This window comes from Phascolarctos cinereus, unplaced genomic scaffold (genome assembly GCF_003287225.1).
Source record: "Phascolarctos cinereus isolate Bilbo 61053 unplaced genomic scaffold, phaCin_HiC Scaffold_5;HRSCAF=322, whole genome shotgun sequence".
In the NCBI taxonomy this organism is placed as follows: domain Eukaryota; kingdom Metazoa; phylum Chordata; class Mammalia; order Diprotodontia; family Phascolarctidae; genus Phascolarctos; species Phascolarctos cinereus.
Window position 1 is genome coordinate 51,220,441 of NW_027555958.1, and position 25,369 is coordinate 51,245,809.

The 25,369-nt window shown below is 41.8% G+C and overlaps 1 pseudogene; it reads left to right on the forward strand.

The window, feature by feature from the left end:
- The first annotated feature begins 22,430 nt into the window (after positions 1–22,430).
- Positions 22,431–24,425, forward strand: LOC110216859 (large ribosomal subunit protein eL43 pseudogene; annotated as a pseudogene).
- Positions 24,426–25,369: the final 944 nt, after the last annotated feature.

Here is a 25,369-nt window from a genome sequence, read left to right on the forward strand (position 1 = left end):
CTCCAGCAATAGCACTTCTGGCGTGTCTCCTAAAGAGATCAGAAAAATGGGAAAAGGACCCACATGTACAAAAATATTTATAGCAGCTCTTTCTGTGGTGGCAAAGAATTGGAAAATGAAGGGATGCCCATCAATTGGGGAATGGCTGAACAAGTTGTGGTGTATGAATGTAATGGAATACTATTGTGCTATAAGAAATGATGAGCAGATGGACATCAGAAAGACCGGGAAAGACTTGTATGGACTGATGCTGAGTGAAGTGAGCAGAACCAGGAAAACATTGTACATAGTAATAGTCACATTGTGCGATGCCTAACTTTGATAGACTTAGCCCTTCTCAGCACTGCAAGGATCTAAAACATCTCCAAAAGTCTTATGATGGAAAATGCTATCCCCATCCAAAGAAAGAACTATGGAGTTTGAATGCAGATTGAAGCATACTATTTGTTCTTTTTTTCCTTCTGTTTTGTTTTGTTTCCTTTTTCTTATGGCTCCTCCTATTGGTTCTAATTCTTCTTTACAACATGACCAATATAAAAATATGTTTAATAGGAATGTAATGTATAGCCTATATCAGATTGCACAGGGTCTTGGGGAGGGTGGTACAGAGGTAGGACGAGAAAAATTTAAAACTCAAAAGCTTGTGGAAGTGATTGTTGATAAATCAAAATAAATTAATAAAAAAATGTAAAAGATAGTCCCTGCCCTCAAGGAGCTTACAGTTTAATATGCAAACAAATGATACAAGATAATATGCAAACAAATATCTACAAAACAAAAAAGGAAATAATTCACAGAGATAAGGCACTAGAAATGAGAAGGGTTGGGAAAGCCTTCTTCTTGAATATAAGATTTTAGTTGGGATTTAAAGGAAATCAGAGAGGTCAGTAGTTGGAGCAGAGGAGGAAGAGAATTCTAGGCATGGGGGATAGCTAGAGAGAATGCTGAGAGCCAAGAGATGGAGTTTCTTGTTTATGGACAGCCAGGAAGCCAGTGTCACTGGATAGAAGAGTGTATGTTGGGGAGTTAAGTATAAGAATACTGGAAAGTTAGGAAGGGAATAGGTTTTGAAGGGTTTTGAATGCTAAACAGAAAATTTTGTATTTGGTCCTGGAGGCAATATTTGGAGTGTTTACAGAGTAAGGGAGGGTGTGTGACATGATCAAACCTTCTTTTTAGGAAAATCACTTTAGTGGCTGAATGAAGATGGATTGGAATGGGGAGACACTTGAGGTAGGCAGACCCAGCAGCAGGCAATTGCAATAATCCAGGCATGATCTGATGAGGATCTGCACCAGATTAATGCAGCGTCAGAGGAGAGAAGGGGGTGTGTTTGAGACATGTTGTAGAGGTAAGATTGGCTGGCATTAGCAACAGCTTATGTACGGAGGATGAGAGTGAGGAGTTCAGGTGACTCCTAGGTTGTGAACCTGAGGGACTGGGGAGATGATGTTGCCCTTTATAGTAAGAAGGAAAGTAGGAGGGGGGAGTGGGTTTAGGGGAGAAGATAGTGGGTTTCATTTTGGACATACTGAGTCTAAGATGTCTACTGGATATCCAATTGGAGATGTCTGAAAGATGGTTGGAGATGTGAGCCTGGAGGTCAGCAGAGAATTTGGGTAGCCCAAGTAGACTTGAGAATTGTCTTCATAGAGTTGGTAATTAAATCCATGGGAGCTGCTGAGATCACCAAATGAAGTAAGTAGTGTGGAGGGAGAAGAGACGAAGGCCAAGGATAGAACTCTGAGGGACACCTATGGTTAGAGGTGATCTCAAAGAGGCTCAAACAAAGGAGACAGATAAGGAACAGTCAGACATGAAGGAGGAAAATCAGCACACAGGGTGTCCCAAAAAACTTAGAGTGAGGAGAATATCTATGAGGAGAGAGTGATGAACAGTGTCAAAGACTGCAGAAGTCAAGAGAAATCAAGGGCAATGAGGACTGAGAAAAGATGCCAAAGAATGATTTTTACCAAGGTTAAAATTCAGGCACAGGGTCCCATGTATAAATCACAATACTGTGAAGTGATCGGTTGTGGACCAGACCTGAAATTGGAATGAAATGAGATAGTGGTAGACCACCTAACATTGAACCAGAACAAGTGAATATCCAAAAGATGCTCAGTGAGGATACAATACTCCTTCAGGTAATTGCAGCTCCCCTTGCCTCCATACAGCAACCAGCTGGTTGGAAGAATCTGTTAACTGAACATGATGACTTTCATGGCTGTCAGCCAGCAGTGAAATCTGAGGGTCATTGAGTCTTTACGGGCTGACCTTTTCATGCCATAGGCTACTGGGAAGCCACATCAACCACGTAAGCCCTAATTCCCCTGGATCAATCCATTCTTGGGAACATGTTTCCTTGCTTTTTAGTAAGGAAGAAAAACCCCTAGTCAATCCCACATGGTAGGAACTGTATTAAACTAGCCCTGCCTATGTGGTAGGGACTATAGTAGATGCTTCTTCTACCATAAATATAGTCCTATCATTGGGTCCAAAAGGTTGTAAAGTTCCTAACAGAGTTCATATGGGAAGCAGATAGAAGCTGGATTTGTGTAGGGACCTTCTGAATGAGGAAACTCTACCAATTCAAGCCGGCATCTTTCTTGCATCTTGTAGTTTTAGAGAGCTGCTCAGATGTTGTTGAGACGAGATAAATGACTTGCCCAGGGTACAGCACGTATGTGTTTGAGGCAGAATTTGAATCCAAGTCTTACTGTTTTCCAGGCTGACTTCATAACCCACTGGGAAATGCCAAGAATTTCATACAACACTCAAGACAGTACTTAATACTTGACTTGTCCCTAGCTGGCCTGAAATACTGTCTTTTACTTATCCTCCTCATACTTCTAAATAAGGTTTTAGGTTTCTCCACAGGTTAATAATAATAATAACAATGACGATCACTACTATTTATATAACACTTACTGTGTGTAATCCTCATAACAGCCCTTAGAGGTAGGTGTTATTATTATTCTCATTTTAAAATTAGGAAACTGAGGTAGACATACGTTAAGTGATTTACTCAGGGTCAGATAGTAGAAAATAGTAGCTTCTTGACACTAGATTTGAACTCAGGTCTGAATGGAGTGGAGGAGAAAAATTTGGCTCATCACTGTGGAATCTCCCTTTTTTTTTCACTTGTCATCCTTTTAGACACAAGTTTGGAGAATTCTTCTGAGTATTACCCTGGCCTGATGCCAGAGGAATGAGTAGAAGGAAAACACATTGCTATTAGATTGCTGTCAGTCTGCTTCAGGTTCTCCTGAACTGCATGGACTTTTCAAGATTGAGCGATAGTTGGAAGGGAGGACTTTGGGATGGAGAGATTAGCTGGACCCATCTCATAGTAAAAATGGAGTTGAGGTGGCCTCACATTGAGGCAAGCGGCATAAAAGAGCACTGGGTTTGGGATCAAAGGACCTGAGTTCATATATCTGCTCTGCCAATTACTGTCTGCCTGACCTTGGGTATATCACTTAATCTCTGGGGAACCTTAGTTTCTTCATCTGTAAAGTTTGGGGGCTGGACTAGAACATTTGTAAATCTCTAGTCTCTCTTTGAGTACTCGGCAGATAAAACATCTGCCAATGATTCCAGATAGTTTATCTCAGATAAGGTCAGTCAATTCCTCCAATAAAATGCCAGATGGTTTCACCAAAGAACCTAGGGCTAGCTTAGAAGGGAGTAGACTATTGCAACATGAAGACTGTCCCTGATGGAGCTGGCAGGCCCATTGTGTGGCAAATTTCCAATGCGTATCATCAAAGTGGTGCGAGGAGAGCGCCAAGCAGGACAGCTTTGAAACTGTTGAATTTATTATATATAATCACATATTTTGTACATATATAACATTATATATGTTTTAAAACAAGTTATACATAATAGGGATGAGCATTTTCATATGTAATCCTCTTTTTCTATTCTTTGATGTGACACATTCAAGTTTACTGTTGTTCGTAAAGTTCAAAACAATTTTTAAAAGTTATTAAAGTGCAAAAAAATGGGGGCAGTTAGGTGGCGCCGTGGATAGAGCACCAGCCCTGGAGTCAGGAGGACTCAGACACATAATACTCACTAGCTGTGTGACTCTGGGCAAGTCACTTAACCCCAATTGCCTCACATGAAAACAAAACAAAACAAAAAAGTGCAAAAAAATGTACTGGATTTCTTTAAACAGATAGTATGTGAGGGGGCAGCTGGGTGGCAGCTAGGTGCGCAGTGGATAGAGCACTGGCCCTGAAGTCAGGAGGACCTGAGTTCAAATCTAGCCTCAGACACATAACACTCACTAGCTGTGTTACTCTAGGCAAGTCACTTAATCCCAGTTGTCTCGCAAAAAAAAAAAATCTAGCCTATAAACCCCAACATGGTACTATTAATGGGAAAGAGGAATCAGGAAAGGTTCAATATGGGAAGAACAGAGATGGTCTGAACTCTGCAAAGATTTCATCTAATTCATCATTTTCTATAGGTATGTGTTTTTATGTCCAGGCTCTGATCCCACCTTCCAGAATCTCCTAACTTAGTCATAGCTAGCTGGAGCTCAGCACTGGTGGTACCATTACTCTCCAAGGAAATGGTTGTTTCTAAGTAGGAGTAGGCAAGTAATAGCGGAAAATCACCCAAGAGAAGGAACAATAAGTATCTGGTATTGACACTTACTAGCTGTGTGACCCTGGGCTCTCCTTTTTTCCAGGGTCTCCTTTGGGAAGTGGGGGGTGGCTCATTTCAGTACAGATGATTGAGATGGTGTAAGTTGTTGATGTGGCACAGAGAAAAGAAGGCTGGGCTCAGAATGTGAGAGCCTGGGTTCAAATCCTGCCCTACCACTTACCTGTATGACCTTGGGAAAGTGACTTAGCCTTTTGAATCCCCAGTTTCTCCATCTATAAAATAAGAGCCCCTCTGGTTCTAAGTCTATGATCCTGTGAGTTGCGTGTTGGAAGGAGAGCCAGGGAAGAACTCTGCATGGCAGAATGGTGGATCAAGAAGCATATCTTGAATGCTTATTGGGTGCCAGGTACTGGGCTAAGTAATTGGGATACAGAGAGGCAAAAGAAGGCCTTTCTCTTGAGGAGCTCAGGTCCTAGTGGAGGAGCCAATATGCAAATAACTGGGTACCTAGAGGATATATACAAAATAGGTGGAAGGTCATTTCAGAGAGGAAGCCATTAGCATCTGGGAGTGGCTGGGGAAGGGCTGGGAAAGACCTACCCATCACAGAAGAGCAACGAGGCTTTGTGGGCTCTGTTTTCCAGATCTGGCTCTGTCTGTCTGTCTGTCTGTCCATCTCTCTCTCTCTCTCTCTCTCTCACACACACACACACACACACACACACACACACACACACACACACACTCTGTCTCTCTGTCTGTCTCTTTCTCTCTCTTTGTCTCTTTGTCTCTCTTTCTCTTTCTCTCTCACTCTGTCTCCCTCTTTCTCTGCATGTGTATATGTTTCAAGTGTCTGGGGAAGTCTTGAATCTCTCACTATCTTATATCTTGGACCTAAATTCCCAGAAGGGCTAGGCAATGGTGGCCCTGTGTCATGAGATCGGGGATTGATGATCATTAGAAGATGAACCCTGACAAAATCTTCAGAGCTTCTCTCTGTTCTCTCAAGCTTAGCTATATCAATCAGTGGTCATGAGATGCTGGCAGTCAGAGGTGGCGCACCCTTAAAATTCTACCTGAATTGTGCCCCAGGATGCTTGTTTCAAAAATCCTCTCTGAACTCCACTTTTATGAGGATGAGTACGACTCCATTTGGGGTTTTCTTGGCAAAGATACTGGAGTGGTTTGCCATTTCCTTCTTCAGCTTGTATGACAGATGAGGAAACAAAGGCAAATAGGGTTAAGTGACTTGCTTAGGGTCACACAGCTAGTTAGTGTCTGAGACCAGATTTGAACTTAGGAATATGAGTCTTCCTGACTCCAGGCTCAGTACTCTATTTACTGAGCCAAGGCCCTTAGTGGGTCCTTGGAAGTAAAGGCACGTGAATACCAAATACTATCAGTAATAGAAAGGGACAGGAACAGTAATAGAAGGGAGCTAGCCCAGGACCTGGTACCATAGAAGCCCTGGGTGAATGGCCCAAGGATGCACCGTCATGCTGGGGTACAGAAGGTGCAGAAAGCCAACGTGTAAATACTAGAGAAAAATTCGACATACATCAATAGTCTGGGTCTGGGCCACAGAAGAGCAAATGCTTCCTCTACAAGGGCCCTGAGCCTTACTTTCAATGTAAAGCCTTAAATGAATCCAAAGTCAATGAAACGATTAAAAAAGATACACAGGAGGGAAGAGAAGAAATTTCTGAAGGGGACATAGACAAGAAGGACAATATTGATGCTACTGATAAATTTGATGTGTACTTAAAAAAAACAAAGATAAAACGAAAATTTCCATAACATAGTATAATAATAATAAAAAGGTTGTACATGAAACTGCAAATCTATAATGTATAACTTGCTATTCCATTTAAATATATAATAAAGTTATCATGTAAATTTAAAAAACAAACAAACATTGAACGCAGATTGAAGCATACTATTTGCTCTTTTTTTTTTCTTCTGTTTTGTTTTGTTTCCTCTTTCTTGTGGTTCCTTCTATTGGTTCTAATTCTTCCTTACAACATGACTAATGTGAAAATATGCTTAATAGGAACGTATATGTAGAGCCTATATCAGATTGCACACTCTTTTGGGGGGGGGATTTAAAACTCAAAAGGTTATGTAAGTGAATGTTGATAAATCAAAATAAATTCATTAAAAAAACCAAACTAAGCTAGACAAGCTAGAAACGTAGTTTCACATGCAACTGTCTTTTTTGGCTCTTTGTATAAGGAAATGTTTGGGTTTATTGACTACTGTCAAGTTTATCATAAAAATATTTATTTAAATAAAAAAGGAATGAATGAAAATGAAATAGAATGGAGGCATCAAAGCAACAAGCAGATGTTATGTGCCAGGTGCTGTGTTAAACTCTGGGGATACAAAGAAAGGAACTTACAATCTGAGTGGGGTGGACAGCTGAGCAATGGCATAGGCTCTTTTTTCCATGCCACCCTCAGTGGGCTCTGGGGAAGAGGTTCTTCAGAACTGCTTCCCTCCCCAACCTCTGCTGTGGCCAGTCTCAGCTTCTCCCTAGGGCTGTCCAGATGCTCAGAAGTAAAGATGGAAATGACCCTCACCATCCTCTAATCTCCTCCCACCCCCACACCCATATCCACCGGGAAACTGGCATGGATCTATATTAAACTCTTTGTATCCTTATTTGAGTAGAACCTTCATTGCCTATCCTTTGGTGTTGTGGAGATCAAGCTGTTGGCTTTCAAAAAGACAGAGGAATACTGTTTCTGCCTCTACTTGTCCTCCGTCCCTCTTCCTGCCTCTCATCACATGATTTCCCAGGGGTCAACGTGCAGGAAAGGTGTGCAAATTGGCTAGCTTGCTGCTGTACAAAATGATGCAAATTCTGGGGCTGGCTTGGAGGATGCTGGCTGCAGAATTGGAATCTGGTGGATTCTTCACTCCTCGCCTCTGCTTTCCCAGTGGGGCTCCATTTGTACCTGGAAGGGGGTGAAATGGCCTCTCTTTGCTGTTAACACCCAGCAGGAGTGATATCTCTTCCCCACTCGTGTCTAAGACACCAGCTGTATTTGACAGCTACTGAGGGAAGCATTCTGAAATAGAACTCCATGATAACCTTGGTGTTCCCAGGTCAGCTAGTTTATATGGGCTCTTATCCTTAGATATACAGAGGCGCAGCAGATGGGTGCACCTGTAGACTTAAGATCATGAGAAACAACATTTGACCTGCAATATCACTGAATCCATAGGGGCAGTTAGGTGGTGCAGTGGATAGAGTACCAGGCCTAGAGTCAGGAAGACTCATCTTTCTGAGTTCAAATCTGACCTCAGACACTTAATAAGTGTGTGACCCTGGGCAAGTCACTTAACCTTGTTTGCCTTAGTTTCCTCACCTATAAAAAATGAGCTGGAGAAGGAAATGGCAAACCACTTCAGGATCCCTGCCAAGAAAACCCCAAATGGAGTCACAAAGGGTCGGGCGTGACAGAAAAATGACTGAACAACAAAAAAACAACATCACTGAATTCATGGTCCTATGAAATTCTTTATGATAGGAATGGGGATTGGACATGTGATTTCATTCGTATAGCAAAGTCCCAGTTGGTCAATGAAGCTGCCTTTATTAAGTATTCATCTCATGCCAAGCAGTGCTCTGGGGACACAAGAAAGGCAAAGACACAGCCCTTGACCTCAAAGACTTCACATTTTATTTCATTTTTTAAGCTTTTATTTAGCATTTTATTTTTCCCCAGTTACATGTAAAAACAATTTTTAACATTTGTTTTTAAAACTTTGAGTTCCAAATTTTCCCCCTTCCTCCCCCTGCCCCTCACATAGAGAAGGCAAGCAATTCCATATAGGTTATACCCGAGTAGTATTATGCATGCAAGAGAACTCACATTTTAAAGGGGGGTGTGTGTTGGGAGAAACAACCTATAAATAACTACATATAAGATATAAACAGTGTACAAATGGGGAGGGTGCTAATAGTGAGGGGGAGTAGGGGAGAAGGCCTCTCGTAAGAGGTAGGTTGTGAGCTGAGTCTCTGATGAATGATTAAAACTCACAGCCACACGTGCTATTGAATGGGCCAATAACTAATAGCTCATCACAAACTACCTCTTCAAATTAATTCAGAGGTATTAATCTGAATAACTCCCTCTACAAAAGCAGGTCAGCACCTTCCTCTGCTGCAATGTACAGTGTTAAGAGAATCCCCTATTGCATTGAGACATTAATGCACACAGTCAGTATGTGTCAGAGGCTGGATATCCTGGCCCTGAGGCCAGCTCTCTGTTCACTCACTATACCATGTTATCAGCACTACTATTCATTGTGGGGACCATGCATCTCTGCTTTCTCTAAAATTTGTTTTATATACGCATGGAGCTATATGGGGTTTGATTAGTGAAAGTTTACCTTAAATGTTTTGGCCTCCTTAGTAAAAAACAGATAGTACAGAAGTACAAAAGTTCTAATCTTTGATTGAAAAGTAGAACAAGTCTTTCCCAATTTCTTTTCAAGAACAGTATCTCCGAGTCAATTTGAAGAGTTAAATTCTGATAAGGTATCACAGTTATCGGCCCATTCAATGGTATATATGGACTTTTGAGTTTTAATTATTCATCGGAGGTTGACTCTAACTAATATAGGTTATTGGTCCAAGATATTTGGAAGCAGATTAGACCTTACCTCCTCCACTGACTGCCTGGTGCCTCTAAGATCAAATATAAAACCTTCTATTTAGCTTTTAAAGTTCTTTATGACCTCGCCCCCTCCTACCTTTTCAGACTCTTTACATCTTACTGCCCTCCAGGGACTTGACACTGTCCTCCTGGCCATTCCTTCCACAAGGCCTTCCATCTCCCTAATAAAACTCTCTCCTTATCTCTGCCTTCGGTCTTCCCTGGCTACTTTCAGGTCTCAGGTAAAAGTCTACCTTAATGCTAATGCACGTCTGAGATTAACTCCAATGTTGTAAACATCTTGATTACATCTAGGAGTTTGCATGTTGTCTCTCCCAATAGTTCCTTCCTCATGGAAGGAACTGTATTTTTGCCTTTCTTTATATCCCCAGCATGTAGCACAATGCCTGAAACGTAGTAGACTTTTGATAAATACTTGTTTACTTATCTTGACCTGACCTTTGGTGGTATATTTGGAAGTCTCTCAGAAATGATGAGGAATACTTTACTCTGGAGCAATAGAGAAACAACTCAGTGGTGTTGGAAAGAGGGCTTTCTGAACCTGAAGGGACTTCAGAGGGATCATCTAGTTCAACCACTTTTACAGATACGTAAACTGAGGTCCAGAGAGGTCAAATTATTCATCTAAAGTCACACAGGTAGTAAAATGAAGAGCTGGGATTTAAACTCATGTCTTTTAACTCCAAATCCAGTATTCTTTCCAATCATCATCATCATCATCATCAGTGGCCATTTCCAGCCATCCTGATCTATATCTTGCTACTGGACCCAGATAGCTTTGTAGGAGAAAGTGAGGCTGGTGACTTTGCACAGCCCTCCCTCACTTAAATCCAGTTCACTTGCCAGTCATGGTATCACCTCCTTGATGTCATGGTCCTCTTTGACAATAAAGGACAACGACAACAATAACAACAACAATTCATAGCATTTATGTAGCGCTTTAAGATTTGCAAAGCACTTTACAAAAATCATCTCGTTTGATCCTCACAATAACCCTGGGAGGTAGATACATATAAGCCCATTTATACAGATGAGGGAACTGAGCTAAATGGAAGCGGTGATTTCCTTATGTCTGAGTCAATATTTTAATTCAGGTTCTTCTGACTCCAGCACTCCAGCTTCCCCTAAACCATGCTTTGAGCGTTCATAAGTGTTGCTGCTATCTGAGCAGACCTTTGCTTAGAGATCCTGTAAGGTAAGGAGACCCCTGAAACCAACCTGAAAGTCATGCAGCTATAACCCTGCTTATAGAAGCTATGAATTTACTAAATTATATTTACATTGTTATCAAGGACTGCCAGAAAGCCATAAAATCCTGTACTTACCTAAAATAGCACAAGAGCTAAATCCTTTAAATTTGCAAGAAGGCTCCACCTGAATGCACAAGTTAGTTGTACAACTCTCTCTTACCTAGGACGAGCCAGGGAACATTCCACAGAGTGGGTGGGAAGGAACTAACTTGCTTGGGATTAAGGATACAGAAGTAAGGCAGCAATCCTAGAACAGCCACACTTAGAGCATCATAGATTTAGAGCCAGAAGGGATGATAGACACTGCTAAGTCCAACCCCCTCATTTTATAGATGAGGAATCTGAGGCTCAGAAAATTTAAGTATCAGCTCCTAAGAGACCAAAGCAGGATTCGAACTCAGTTTTTCCTGACCTTAAGTTTGGCCACTGCATCTCCTAGTCCAGTATCACCAGTTTCATTTACATGAGAGAGCAAGAGCCATTAGATAGGTCCAAGATTGGTAAACCCAGCTTGGCCATTCCTTGCCAAAAGGAAAACTAGGCAGGTGTGCTGGAGGGTCAGTCGAAAATCCAAGGACCAAAATATACTCGATGTGTTCAGGCTCCTCCAGAAGCTAGGCATCTTCATTTGAATAGGCCCTGGCTATAGCCCCAAGTCCTACTGTGATCTCCTTCTCCAGCCTCAGTTATAAACAGGTCCCTGTTCCTGTTAGCACTTTCTGTATGGAAACAGCCAGCAGCAGTGGATACTGTTAAGAATTAATTACTTCCATCTCCTCAGCTTGAAGAAAGTACAAAGGGCAGTGGAGATCAAATTAGGGTCCGTGAGAGGAACTGGCTTATTTTAATTCATTAGTTAATTATTGAGGCAGACTAATGAAGTGGAAAGAGTGCCTGACTTGGATTTGTGTCCTCAGTTGAAAAATAACTGAATGGTCCATTCCCATCCTAGATCTATGACCCTCTAAAGTTCAGAGGGGGATAGAATGCTGGGCTTGGAGCCTTCCTGAAGACCTGAGTTCAAATGTGACTTCAGTTGCTTAGTAGCTGTGTGACCCTTGGCAAGTCATTTAACTTCTGTTTGCCTCAGTTTCCTCATTTGTAAAATGGGGATAAACATAGCACCTATCTCCCAGGATTGTTGTGAGTATAAAATGAGGCAGTATTTGTAAAAGGAGGGCAGCTAGGTGGCACAGTAGATAGAGTGCCAGGCCTAGAGTCAGGAGGACTCATCTTTCTGAGTTCAAATCTGGCCTCAGATACATACTAGCTATGTGATCCTTGACAAATCACTTAACCCTGATTGCCTCAGTTTCCTCATCTGTAAAATGAGCAGGCAAAGGAAATGGCAAACCACTCCAGTATCTTTGCCAAGAAACCCCCCAAATGGGATCATGAAGAGTCAGACACAGCTGGAATGACTGAACAGTACCAAAAATTAGTATTATTGTTATTATTATCATTAGTAGTAGTAATAGTGGTGGTAGTAGTAATAGCAATAGTGATAGTGGTGGTGGCAGTAGTAGTAATAGTAATAGTAGTAGTAGTAGTAGTAGTAGTAGTAGTAGTAGTAGTAGTAGTAGTAGTAGTAGTAATAGTAGTAGTAGTAATAGTGGTGGTGGTGCTGGTGGTGGTAGTAGTAGTAGTAATGGTAGTAGTAGTATTTAGCTCCTTTAAGGTGTGTTCAGGGAAGACTAGTACCTCTGCAGCGAGGGCTGCTGGGCCGTTTTCAGGCCTGCTTATTTACCTTTGGTGTCCACCTGTCACCCAACTCTCACCTGTGGCTCCAAGAAGCTGTAGCATGAACAGTGGCCACACCCTGGAAACCAGGTTGAGGGGAACTGAGCAGTCTCAAACCCTTCATCGAGTTAGGGGAGTGTCTGCCACAAGCGTGTGAAGACTCCCCCCCAGCAGAATGGACAGATAAGAACAAGGTGTTCCAATAGCCATGAAGGCAGCTGAAGCAGATGCTGTGGAAGGGTTAGAGCTTGGTCAGACATGGAAGGTGCCAAGGTCATCCCCTGCATCCATCACCAGTCATCTTGACTTTTGTCTTGCCACTGGACTTCAGCGGCTCTGGAAGAGAGAGTGAGGCTGATGATCTTGTGCACCTCTGCCTCACTTAAATCAAGTTTATGCTCTAGTCAAAAGACATCACCTGAGCTCATATTGGTCTGATCAGCCACAAATACCCCTTTACCCCAACGTAGTGATGTCATTTTGCTCCTTTTTGAGAAGGAAGGACAAAAACCAACCAACCAAGGTCAGAACACTTTGTTATGCTATTTCATCCAATGAAATAATATTCATAAAAAGCACTTTGCACAGTGCTTGGCACACAGTAGATGGTATATGATAAATACTTATTCCCTTTCCTCTTCATCCTTGCCACAAAAATCTGTGAGGTGAATGCCTTAGGCATTGTCACTCCCACCCTACAGATGAGAAAACTGCAGCTGAGTGACATTCTCAGGGTCACACAAGCAGTAAGTATCTGGAGGTAGGATTTGAACCCAGGTCTCTGGCTCCAGTGCTCAGCCCTCTGAGTTAAGCTCCTATTTTCTTTCCCAGCTTCTGCTGAGCTCGCTAAGGCTCCAAGTACTCCCTCCCCCCTCCCTTTTTCTTTTTTTTTCCCTTCTATGCAATTGTGCCTTAGGAAATGTTGTTTTTAAGCACCGAGTTGAAACTTCAGCATTCCTACCAATAATAACAAACTAGGACATATCCTCTGAGAAAGTTCACTGTGCAGCACTTGAGAATAGTATGTTCCAGGCCAAAGTGCTGAAGTGTTCGGGGACTGTGGCTCCTGGTGATACACAGGTGTTTACTGAATCCTGAGCAATTCCCTCCTGGAGAGAGGAGTTCTCTCTCCCCCCCCCTCTCTCTTCCCACCCCATGCCAGTTCTGTTTGATTGAACAGTCTAGTGGTTTTAGACTTGAGTCCACTTTTTACTGCCCTTGCTAAAGTACTCCAGTTCCAATAAAGGCAGCTCTATTGAGGTCAGATTTCCATCTTTAGAAAGGGCTTTTTTTCACTGTGGTTAACCCTTCCACATGCCCACTCTAGCCTCTGATAGCTAGGAGACCAGGAAAAAGTTTTTTTTCCCTTCCTTCCTTCTTTTCTTCCTTCCCTCCCTTCTTTCTTTTTCCTTCCTTTCTTTCTTTTTTCTTCCTTCCTTTCTTTCCTTCTCTCTCTCTTTCTTTCTTCTCAAAATTTAGCCTAAAGCTCTGTTGCCGAGATTTTTTTTTGGTGGGACAGTGAGGTAGCTCAGTGGATAGAGCACCAGCCCCTGAATCAGGATGGACCTGAGTTCAAATCAGACCTCAGACCAGACACTTGACATTTACTAGCTGTGTGATCCTGGGCAAGTCACTTAACCCCATTGCCTAACCAAAAAACAAACAAACAAAAACAGTGGAAAGACTGAAAGAATACGAAAACAAACAAAAAACAACAACAACAAAAAAAACCTCCAAGGAGATTTTTTTTCCTGAAGGGACCAAAGTGAGTGCTAACACTCTGAAACTGGTCTTACTTTGTTGTGTGAGTTGGTGTGTGAGTAGATAGTATTTTTACCTATTAGAGTCCTATTTCACATTAACCAAAGGAACTGGCTGTTTGACCCTATGGCATTTTGCCTCATGTTAGCCTTACCTTCATACAGGCTGTATCTCTTCCCACCCCCAATAGACCATAAGCTCCTTTTGTTGTTTAGCTGGGTCTGACTCTTTATGATGCCATTTTGGAGTTTGCTTGGAAGTGGTTTGCCATTTCCTTCTCCAGCTCATTTGACAGATGAGGAAACTGAGGCAGACAGGGTGAAGTGACTTGTCCAGGGTCCCACAGAGAGTAAGCATCCGAGGCCAGATTTGAACTCAGCAAGATAAATCTTCCTGACTCCAGGCCCAGGTCTCTATCCATTGAGCTACCTAGCTGCCCCATAAGCTTCTAGAAGGCAGGAACTATGATCAATTTTTCATGAAAAGCTGCTGGGGATCCACCTGGAGTCAGGAAAACCTGAGTTACCATCCTACCCCAGTCACTAGTTGTGTGACCCTGAGCAAGTCTTCAATACTGTGCCTCAGTCTCCTCATCTGTAAAATGGGGGCATCAATAGCACCTATCTCCCAGGGTGGTTGTGAGAGGATCAAATGAAGTAATATTTACAAAGTACTTGGCAAATCTTAAAGTGCTATATTAATGCTAGCTAGTATTATTAATTATATTTGTATACATTTAGAGCTGCAAGGGACTTTGGATGCCCCTCTAACTCCTTTACTTTAGAGATGAAAAAGCCATCAAGGGGCAGAGCTAGGGTTCAAAACCAAATCTTGTGACTCTATAGCCCATATTCTTTTTTTTTGTTTTGTTTTTTGGTGAGGTGATTAGGGTTAAGTGACTTGCCCAGGGTCACTAGTATTAAGTGTCTGAGGCTGGATTCGAACTCAGAAACTCTAAGGATGTTTTTTTAAAATTTTTAGGCAGTTGGGATTAAGTGACTTATCTAGAGTCACACAGCTAGTAAGTGTCAAGTGTGTGGTCTGAGGCCATATTTGAACTCAGATCCTCCTGACTCCAGGGCCAGTGCTCTATCCACTGCGACACCTAGCTGCCCCTACCCATATTCTTTTGACTGCACTATGTTGTAACTCCTCCATGCCACTGATTTCGTCAATGGAGGGAACTTCCTGTACCAAAGAGCTAATAGATGATTAGAGACTCATCTGCCACTTAGAGTAAAGTTACACGGGATAGTGCAGTGATTGGCTCATGGTCACACAGCCAGTTTGTCTCAGAAGCAGGTCTTAAACCTGGATCTTTCTGACTTCAAGTTTAGCTTTCTATGCTCTATACCATACTGTCCTCCCTGCTTATGAGACCCTGTAAGGAGAGCCTGGAGACAGGGCAAGCCAATTCGGAGTCTCTGACAATAGTCCAGGCACATGGTAATGGAGGCTGTAGTGGCTTCATGAGAGTGAAGAGTGGAGACTCAGAGGGATGTGTGGTGTAGGTAGAATCAACAGCATCCGGAGGGGGAGGGAAGAGGGAAAGATTCCTCCAAGGTGGTGAGCTCGGATGGCACCATTAACACAAAGAGTTAGGACTCAACCCTACGTCTTCTGACCTATCCAAATCCAGTGTCTTTCAGCTCTAGGATCTTGCCTCTCATTGGGCAAAACTGATTCAGTTGTCAGAGATAGAGTTGGAGGCATAGATGGTAGCTGCACACATATATCTTCTCTTCTTTTCTTTGACTTTTGCATCTCCCAGATATGCTGCCTGTGGTCAAAAGATATACTGTAATATGGGGTGTAGGGCAGCTGGGTGGTATAGTGGATAGAGCCTGGGCCTGGAGTTAGGAAGACTTTTCTTCCCAATTTCAAAGTTGACCTCAGACACTCCCTAGCTGTGTGACCCTGGGCCAAGTCACTTAATTCTGTTTGCTTCCATTTCCTCATCTGGTAAAATCAACTGGAGAAGGAAAAGGCAAATCACTCCAGTATCTTTGCTAAGAAAATCCCAAGTGAGGTCAGAAGAAGTTGGACATGACTGAAAAATGACCCAACAACAACAACAAAATGAAAAGATTTTTCCGGGTGACCTCTAACATCCATTCCAAATCAGAATCTATGGTGCTATGCTCAGTGAATCCTTTATCTATATCTCAGATTCCTATAAGTACGGTTATAGGCTAAAAGAGACCATAAAGGTCATCTGGCCCACTCCCTATGTTTTATAGCTGAGAAAAATGACACCGAGAGGAATTAAGTAACTTTACAGAATGTCTGAAATTGGAAGGCACTTCAGGGGCCTACATGTGATGAACGCTATTGCATCTGTTAAGAAATAATGGAATTTAAGAATACTGTTAAGGACTAAGCTGTATCAGTAGATGGTAGGTTGCAAATTTTCATTTCAAAGTAAAAATTATGATATCTGTTTGCATTTAAGGGACATTTACACTGATAAGAGAAAGAAAGTGTTTATTATCAAATATATTTCCTCATCAACTGACGGGCAAACCCAATGGAGGGTCATTGAGTCTTTGTTTAAAGATCTCAAATAAAAGGATACCCACCACCTGTGGAGGAGGCCTATTCTATTTCTGGATAGCTCTGATCGTTAGGAAGACAATAAGCTTAAATTTTCTTTGTTGTAGCTTCCCCGTTGTTCCTGGTTCTGCCCTCTGGGGGGCCAAGCAGAAGACAGTGGTCACTAAGTTGTTACTTTTTGTTGGTTTTGAACTCATGTCCTCCGGACTACAAACTTACTGTTCTTTCTATTATATTGTGGGTGCTTTTACCAACTCATTGGTGAAGTGGGGCATGAAAAGTTAAAATAATAACTGACATTTACATAGTACTCTGAAGGTGTAAAGGATGCTTTCCTCACAATAGCCCTGGGAGGGCCACTTTAGTCAGTCGGTCAACAAACATTTGTTAAGCACCTACTATATGCCAGGTACCACGCTAAACACTGGGGATACAAATACAAAATCAATTCAGTTGAGAAAGTTGATTCATTGAGTACCCTAGTCTATTCCAATCAGGATCAATCAATTTGATATGATTCTATAGGGGCAGTGATTATAAATTCCTTATCTTTGGCCCTGGAGCTGTGAGCTACAGATTGTAAATTCACTCACTTAATTATAGGAAGATAACTAGAGACCCTCTACTCTTGTTTTTCCTTGTCATGGTGACCAAGCCCAGTATGAGGGAGGTGATTCAACTACATGGAAAGTCTTCCAATTTATTTTTGTACCCCTGGACCATTCTCTCTTGTCCAACACCAGCAGGTGACCATCTTCTGACCACTCAGTCAGTTGAGATGCCCCATGCTTCACCCAGCCTAGGACCCCCCTGCTGATGTGTCATTTTTGGCCCTCAAAAGCAAGGTCTATCAACCAATGAGATTCTGTATTTCATCTTTCCTCTTTTGCATACTTCGGTATCAAACTCGATAAATACAAGGTCCTGGAAGAAGGGGGCATTTCAGATCACGAGGCAGATCTGAGGTCCACTCCATTAGAGGGGACCATGGACACTTTAATAAAGTGCCATTGCCTCAGGGCTCTGCCTCAGTCTCTTTTATTGTAGGATGGACAATTATAATCCTCACATAAATTGATAAGGTTTTATTAAGCACCTACTATGTACCAGGCACTGTGCTAAGTGCTCTAGGTACAAAAAGAGGCAAAAAAAACCCCCAAACAAACCAACCCCCCACAAAAAAAAAAACCCAGTCCCTGTCTATAAGAAGCTCACAATCTAATGGGGATAAACAACATGCAAAAGGATTTAAAAAGGGGAGGGGGAAGCTGAGGAAGGTCCTCAAGTAGTATAGCCAGGTGAGAAATGAAGAGATGTTCTGAAATGGAATGATGTGAGTGCCATAAGACTGGTCACAGAAAAGAGATATGAGGTGGAGACTAAGAGAGATGTGTAGGGTATGAGCACAGAGGTGGGAGACATCACATCAGGTTAGAGTGCACAGCCAAGAGCTTCCCAGAGGAGAAGCCATGTGAGTCTGACCCTATGCTCTCAGTTAGTAAGGAGGAAGTCACACAATTATTCTGACTAGATCTACTACAAATCGCTATTTAACCTCAACTAGGCCCTTACTACAGCAAGGCAATCCTATTCCTCCCCAGGTAATTTCCTTTTGGTCCCCCATCAGCTATTCCATTTCTTTTCTTCTTTCCTCAAGCTTCCCATACTACCCTCTGAGCAGAGGCCCTTACCTCATCCTTTGGTGAGAAAATAGAAGCCATTCACCCATCAACTCTCTTCTTCCCTATTATACATCTTAAAACACTTTGCTATCAACCTCCAGTCTCATCTCCTTTGCTCCAGTCTGCATATGTATGACCCCCAGATCTAGATATCAATCCTGAGTCTCTGCTTGAGTATCAATCCTGCATCATCAACTACTATTAGATATTTCCCAGGGGATGTCCCACGGTATCTCAAACTCAACACGTCAAAAAAACCCAACCAACTTCATATTTTCCCCCAAACCCATCTCTTTTCCTAACTTACTTAATCCTGTTGAGTGAGCCACCATCTTTCTAGTCATCCAGGTTCACAATCCCAGTGTCATCCTCAATCTTCATTCTACTTTGCCCCCCATATCAGTTGACCAACTTTGTCACGTCTACCTCCACAGCATCTCTTGCATCAGCTCTTTTCTCTCTTCTCATATAACCTTACCCTAATTCAGTCCCTTGTCCAATGGCCTCTTAATTGGTCTCCCTGTAAACAATCTCTTTTCTCTCCAAAGAAGCTGCCAAAATGATGTTCCAGAAGCACAGTTCTGACCTCCCCTGCTCAATGACTTTTTTCTTGTGGCTGGACTTCAGTGACTTGAGAAGAGAGAGTGAGGCTGATGACTTTGCCCAGATCTGCCTCACTTCAATTCGGTTCACGGGCAAGTTGAGCCATTCCTCTTGAAAAATAAAGGAGGAGCCAGGAAACAGCAAACTAAAGACATTCCTCATCACCTCCAGGAGAAAATTTAAAGCCCTTCCGAATATAGCTCTGGACTACCTTCCAGGGTTTGTGGAACCTTTCTTCTCATACTTTCTATTCCAAATAACAGATCTGTTTGCTGTTCTTCCTGCACAACATTCCATCTCCTGTCATTGCCTTGGGGAGCCCTCATGCCTCTGCTGCTGCTAAGGATCCCTATCCCCTAGTTAGCTGCCAGTGTCTGCCTCCTTTCCAAGTTACTTTGTATCTTGTAAAAAATATTTATTTTATCAATATTATTTTGTACATGTTGTTTCCCCCAAATAGAATGTAAGCTCCTTGAGAGCAGGATCTCTCTGTCTCTCTGGTCTCTGTTTCTGTCTCTGTCTCTTTCTCTCCCTCTCTTGTCCTCCCTCCCCCCATCTATCTCTTCCTTCCTCTCTCTCTTGGTGTCTCTGTCTCTCTCCTTTCTCCTCTTCTCTCCCTCCCTCCCTCCCCCATCTCTTCCTCTTTCTCTCTCTCTCTCTCTCTCTCTCTCTCTCTCTCTCTCTCTCTCTCTCTCTCTCTCTCTCTCTCTCTCTCTCTCCCTCTCTCCCTCTCCTTATTTTGTGCCTAGCACATAGCTGAAACTTAGATGATTCTGAGCCCTCGAAAACAGGAAGTTTTAACCTTTAGTATGTCATGGATCTCTTTATCAGTCTAGTGAACATACACACCGTTCTCAGGAAAATGTCTGCAATGCCTATAATTAAGGAAATGCTGAATTTAAGTTGGAGGTTAGTGAAAATAATGACATATGTGTGTGTGTGTGTGTGTGTGTGTGTGTGTGTATACACACACACACACTTTTTTTTTTTAGTGAGGCAACTGAGGTCAAGAGACTTGCCCAGGGTCACACAGCTAGTGTCAGGTGTCTGGTCTGAGACAGGATTTGAGCTGAGGTCCTCCTGACTATGGTGTTGGTGCTCTATCCACTGCGCTATCTGGCTGCCCCTTATATGTATATTTTTTTCCATTCAAGTCTATAGACCCCCTAAAATCTGTCCACAGACCCCAGGCCTGTTCTATCTAGTTGATAATTTGAAAGAGCTTAAATGATCATTACTCTTACTTATACCTGTCCTCCCCAAACACACGCATTTTTATGGAATCAGTATCACTTTTAAAGCCAGGAAAGCATTCCAGAACACAAGAAATTCAATGAAATTCAGTAGAACAACAAAATTATTAGCAGGAATGTTCTAAAGCCAGCTCCACCCTGCTCAGGAGACCTGATTGTTAAAATTTTAGTGTGAGCATTTATACCTTGGAAATCTGCAAGCAGTGCAAATCAGAGCTTGTTTTATTGTTTCATTGATTAAGAAAGTGATAGGGGCAGGCAGCTAGGTGGCACAGTGGATAGAGTACTAGCCCTGGATTCAGGAGGACCTGAGTTCAAATCCAGCTTCAGATACGTAACACTTACTAGCTGTGTGACCCTGGGCAAGTCACTTAACCCCATTTCCTAGCCAAAAAAAAAAAGTGATGGAGAAAAATGTTCATTCAAAGTATACTTAAAAGTGTATTCTGCTTTCTTAGAGTGTTGTTAAACATTTACCAGCATACTCCTGAAATTTTGATTTAAGATCTATCTTGTCTAATCCCTTATTTTACAGATGAGGAATTGAGGCCAAGATAAGTTAAGTGACATGCTCAAAATCACACAGGTAGTAAGCGACAGAGATTGATTTTGAAGCCAGGCAATAATGCAGATTAAGCTTAAAAGTATGTTCTGTGTGATTCCCCGCCCCCCCCAGCTGTTTGTTAAACATTTATCAACATACCCTTGATTAAGGGTCACAGTATAGAGACCATTGTGTGACACATTTCGAGATGCAAGAATTTTTTAAGACACAGTCTTTGCCTTTGTGGAACTTACATTCTAGTAGAGAGCTCTAGTTCTAGATTCTAGAACATATTCAAAAAATAACTATGGTATGAAATAATATATAAGTGCATTATGAAAGTTCAAGCAGAGTTGTATATAGTCACAGGGGAGAAAGGCCCCCAGCAAAAGAGGGCATCAGAGAAGACTATTTAGACGGTACCTTTAAGTTGGGATCTAAAGGATGTTTGTAAAGTCAGTGGGCAAGAGGGAAGAAGGGGAACTAAAATGTTACTCTAATCCAGCAGAGTCATATTTTTGAAAAGGTGAGTTTTCTCCATGCCTCTCAGTTTATGCTATATGAGACGGCTTTCTGTCCTTTTCTAATGAGCTCTCTGGTTCAAAAGGAGTGATACTTTCTCCTGTGTGTTCTTCAAACCAAGGCATAATCACTCTTGGGAATCTGGAGGGATTGCTATGTTGGGGGATGCCCAAGTCCAGCTGTAAGGCTTTTCCCTTTTCCAGTAGTATATGAAAAGACCAAAGAGCCATTATGTTGTAAACTGAGGTCTTCATAGTGAGTTCTGCTCTCTGACATTTACTGAGCAGGAAGCGTCCACTTGCTGCTTTCTCAGACTGCAGCCTGAGACTTTGTTCTTGTTCTGAAGGGGCAAAGTAGAGCGGAAGGACCAGTAGACATTCGGTAGACTTACTGAGCTCATCAGTGGCTGGCTGAGTTGTCGATAAACATCAGACCAACCGTGTAATAGCCAATTAAAATCCTTCTTGGTTGACCTGATGCTTCTTGACAGCTCAACTAGACAGTGATGTCGGTTTAAAAACCAAAACAAAACTTGAGCGATTTGTTCCTACCACTAATTCCTGTGGGCCATAATTGTTCTTAGGGCTCCATTAGTAAAATTTCTCCATGTAGTGAGTATACCCTGGCTTATAGAGCCAGATGGCAGCACTCCCCCTTAGAGTTCTAGGGGTGCCCTAAGGGATTGTGGGGTGTCACTTCTGTAATATTGTTATTCGCTGAAGCCCTCATCTGTTGGCTTTTACCCACTCTTAGCCACCAGTGACTGATGAGCACCTTGATTCCATTTAACCAATTATCATCAATTAGCTTGTACAAAGGGATGTCTGCTTAGAAGACAGCGGTAACAAAAGAACAAACATTTTCTCCCAGTTCCTTGGGGAACACTACATTGCTTATGCCACCTCGGTCTCCAGGGACATTGGGCTCAGACTCAGGGTAGTTTTTGTATGACAGTGGTTCCATCAAGGAAGCCAGGTGGTACAGTGGATAAAGTGCTGGACCTGGACTCAAGAAGACCAGGGTGGAAATCTGGCTTCAGTCCCCCAACTGTAAAATGGAAATAACAACAGCACCTATCTCCCAGCTTGTTCTGAGGATCAAATGAAGTAATTTTGTAAAAGGCACTTAGCACAGTGTTTGGACAGAGTAGATGCTGTATAAATGCAAGTTATTGTTGTTGTTATTATTATTATTTTATGTCCATTTCCAGATGCTGGATGAATGCTGGATTAGTCCTCATTTCACTGCCACTGGACTGGGTGCTACAAGTCATTCCCAAGGTCACTCCTTGCTCTTTAGAACATTGATACTGGAATGACTGCAAAGCCTAAACTCAGACTCCTTGACTCTCAGAGTTTCTCTTTCCTGACTTTTTGAAGATCATAATGTCAAAGCCCCCAGATTAATTTTCTTCACACAAAATGAAAATAACAAATAATAAGGTGAAAGGTTTGAGGGCCATATTCAAGAGCTCACATGTTGGTCTAAAAGGGGAGAAGGCCCAAGGCCCTCTCTCCACCATCTTATAGCATTGACTCTTACCAGACACAGTCAACGAGGGCATCAAATCAAGAGAGAGCAGCTGAAGAGAATGCTCAATGCCTCTTGAAAGCCTCCAGTTCCAGTTCCATAACCACAGACAATCAAAAAGACTGCTAGTCATCATGTGGTTAGCAGATTGGAACTAGTTAGAGACCATCTGGGACAGCTAAGTGGTGCAGTGGATAGAGCATCAGACCTGGAATCAGGAAGACTCATCTTCATAAGTTCAAATCTGGCTTCAGACTCTTACTAGCTGTGTGATCCTGGGCAAGTAACTTAACCCTGTTTGCCTCAGTTTTCTCATCTGTCAAATGAGCTGGAGAAGGAAATGGCCACTTCAGTGTCTTTGCCAGGAAAACCCCAAATGGGGCCACCAAGAGTTGGACACAACTGCAAAATGACTGAACAGCAATCCTATTCTCCAGTCTCTCTTCAAGGCACTTCCTTTAGATATCATCATGACTTTCCTGGGTGCAGGTTCCCAGACTCTTCTCCATGGGGAATTGATGTCAGAGATATAATGCATGTGCCAGTCCCTTTTCCTCTCACATGACCCTACTTCCAAAGAATTTTTTGTGCTGGGAAACTGGTTTATTTTCATACATATTTGACTTGAAGTCCAAACTGATTTGGTAATGATCTCTTTGGCAGAATATGGAGATGTAAGGAATGTAGGATTATTTCAAGTTTCACAGCATGAGACATTAAGTACAAATAGAAACTAGCTAAGAAGAGGGAGTGATTGAGCCAAACAAGAGCTGACCTAGACTTTGGGCTCAATGGAAGAACTGACTCAAACTATTTTGGTGCTTTGAAAATAAATTCATTACCTCCTTTTTCCATTTCTTCTGGCAGGACAGTTGAATGGTTGTCATTATCAGTGTCTGTTGATTTTTACTGAGATTCCAAAATGTGTTAGATCCTTCCCTGAAGCAGTTGGAGACGTTGCTTTAAGGAACTTGTATTCTCCACTTATTATTATTTTAACTATTGTTCTTGGCATTGGCAACCCAGATGGGTCTTCATAATTTTTAAAGTGCTTGTATGCCTATTCTAAGTATTGTAATACTTTGCATGTAGTATATGGTACCTTGGAAAGAGTCAGAAATACAGTACATAGTCCCTCTGAGCTCTGGCTCCACAACTGGTAACATGGCTAAACGTACCAAGAAGGTTGAAATTGTTGGTAAATATGGAACATGTTATGGTGCATCCCTTAGAAGAATGGTGAAGAAAATTGAGATTAGCCAGCATGCCAAATATACCTGCTCTTTCTGTGGCAAGACCAAAATGAAGAGACAGGTTGTGGGTGCTGGGAATTATGGATCCTGTATAAAAACAGTAGCTAGTGGGGCATGGACCTACAATACCACCTCTGCCGTCACAGTCAAATCTGCCATCAGAAGACTGAAGGAATTGAAAAACCAGTAAAATCTTCTCATCAAATATCTCTAGCCCATAGTCAACAATAAATGGGTTAATTTATGGAATAAAAATCACTTTGGTTCTTTAAAAAAAGAAATAGAGTATATTGAACTTTGGATTTGGAGTCAGGAAAACAAAATTCAAGTCTCCTCTCTACCACTGTGTGATCGTGAACAAATCAGTTCCCCTCTCCTAGCTTCAGTCCCCGTGTCTCTAAAATGGGGATAATATCTGCCCCACTTACCTCACAGGGTGGCTCATAAGATCAAATGACTACCTATGTGAACATGTGTTGGAAATAATAAAGCATCAATGTAAAATGTTATTATTATTATCTTCCTTATTATTATTTGAGTCTTGCAACAGCCAATCTAGGGAGGTAGGACAGGTATTGTTGCCCCCAAATATAAGTTGAACTACTTAAAAGAAATCTTTATTAAAGGGAAAAAAGGTATACATTGAAAAATATCATCTATTATTAGCCACACTCAAATTATATGTCAGATTTGGAGGAAAAGTGAACATTATATTTAATGGCATTATTTTTTTTTATTCATTCATTTATTTAGTAGCATTTTATGAATGTTTTTTGGCCTAAAATATTTTAACTCCTTTTGGTTTTTTTTACATCACAGTCATTTTATACTTCTCCCTCCTGTATTTTGCTATAGCAAAGAAAAACAAGTAAGCAGAAGCATATAGTGCAATGACTCCATTTGGCAGCATACATCTAACTGTCCTCACCTGTCTGCTATGAGGCAAGATATGTTTCATTATCTGTTCTTCCAGGATGTCATTGCTTTTTTCAGTTACTCAGAATTCTGCTTTTTAGTGATCTTCTCGTACATTGTTGTGGTAATTGTTAATTCTGGATCAGTTCATGCAATTCTTCTCATATGTCTTTAAATTTTTCATATTTGTCATTTCTTATTGCAGTTAGGGTCCATTATATTCACATACTTAGAGATTTCCCCCTCCAATTGGTGGGGAGGGAGGGAGGGAGAGAATAAGCATTTATATAGCACTTACTACGTGCCAAGCACCTTTTTATTTTTACAAATGAGAAATTATCTTATTTGATCCCCACAACAATCCTATGAAATAGGTGTTATCATTACATTCGCAGCTAAGGAAACTGAGGCAGAGAGGTCACATGGCTTGCCCAGGCTTACACAATTACTGAGTGTTT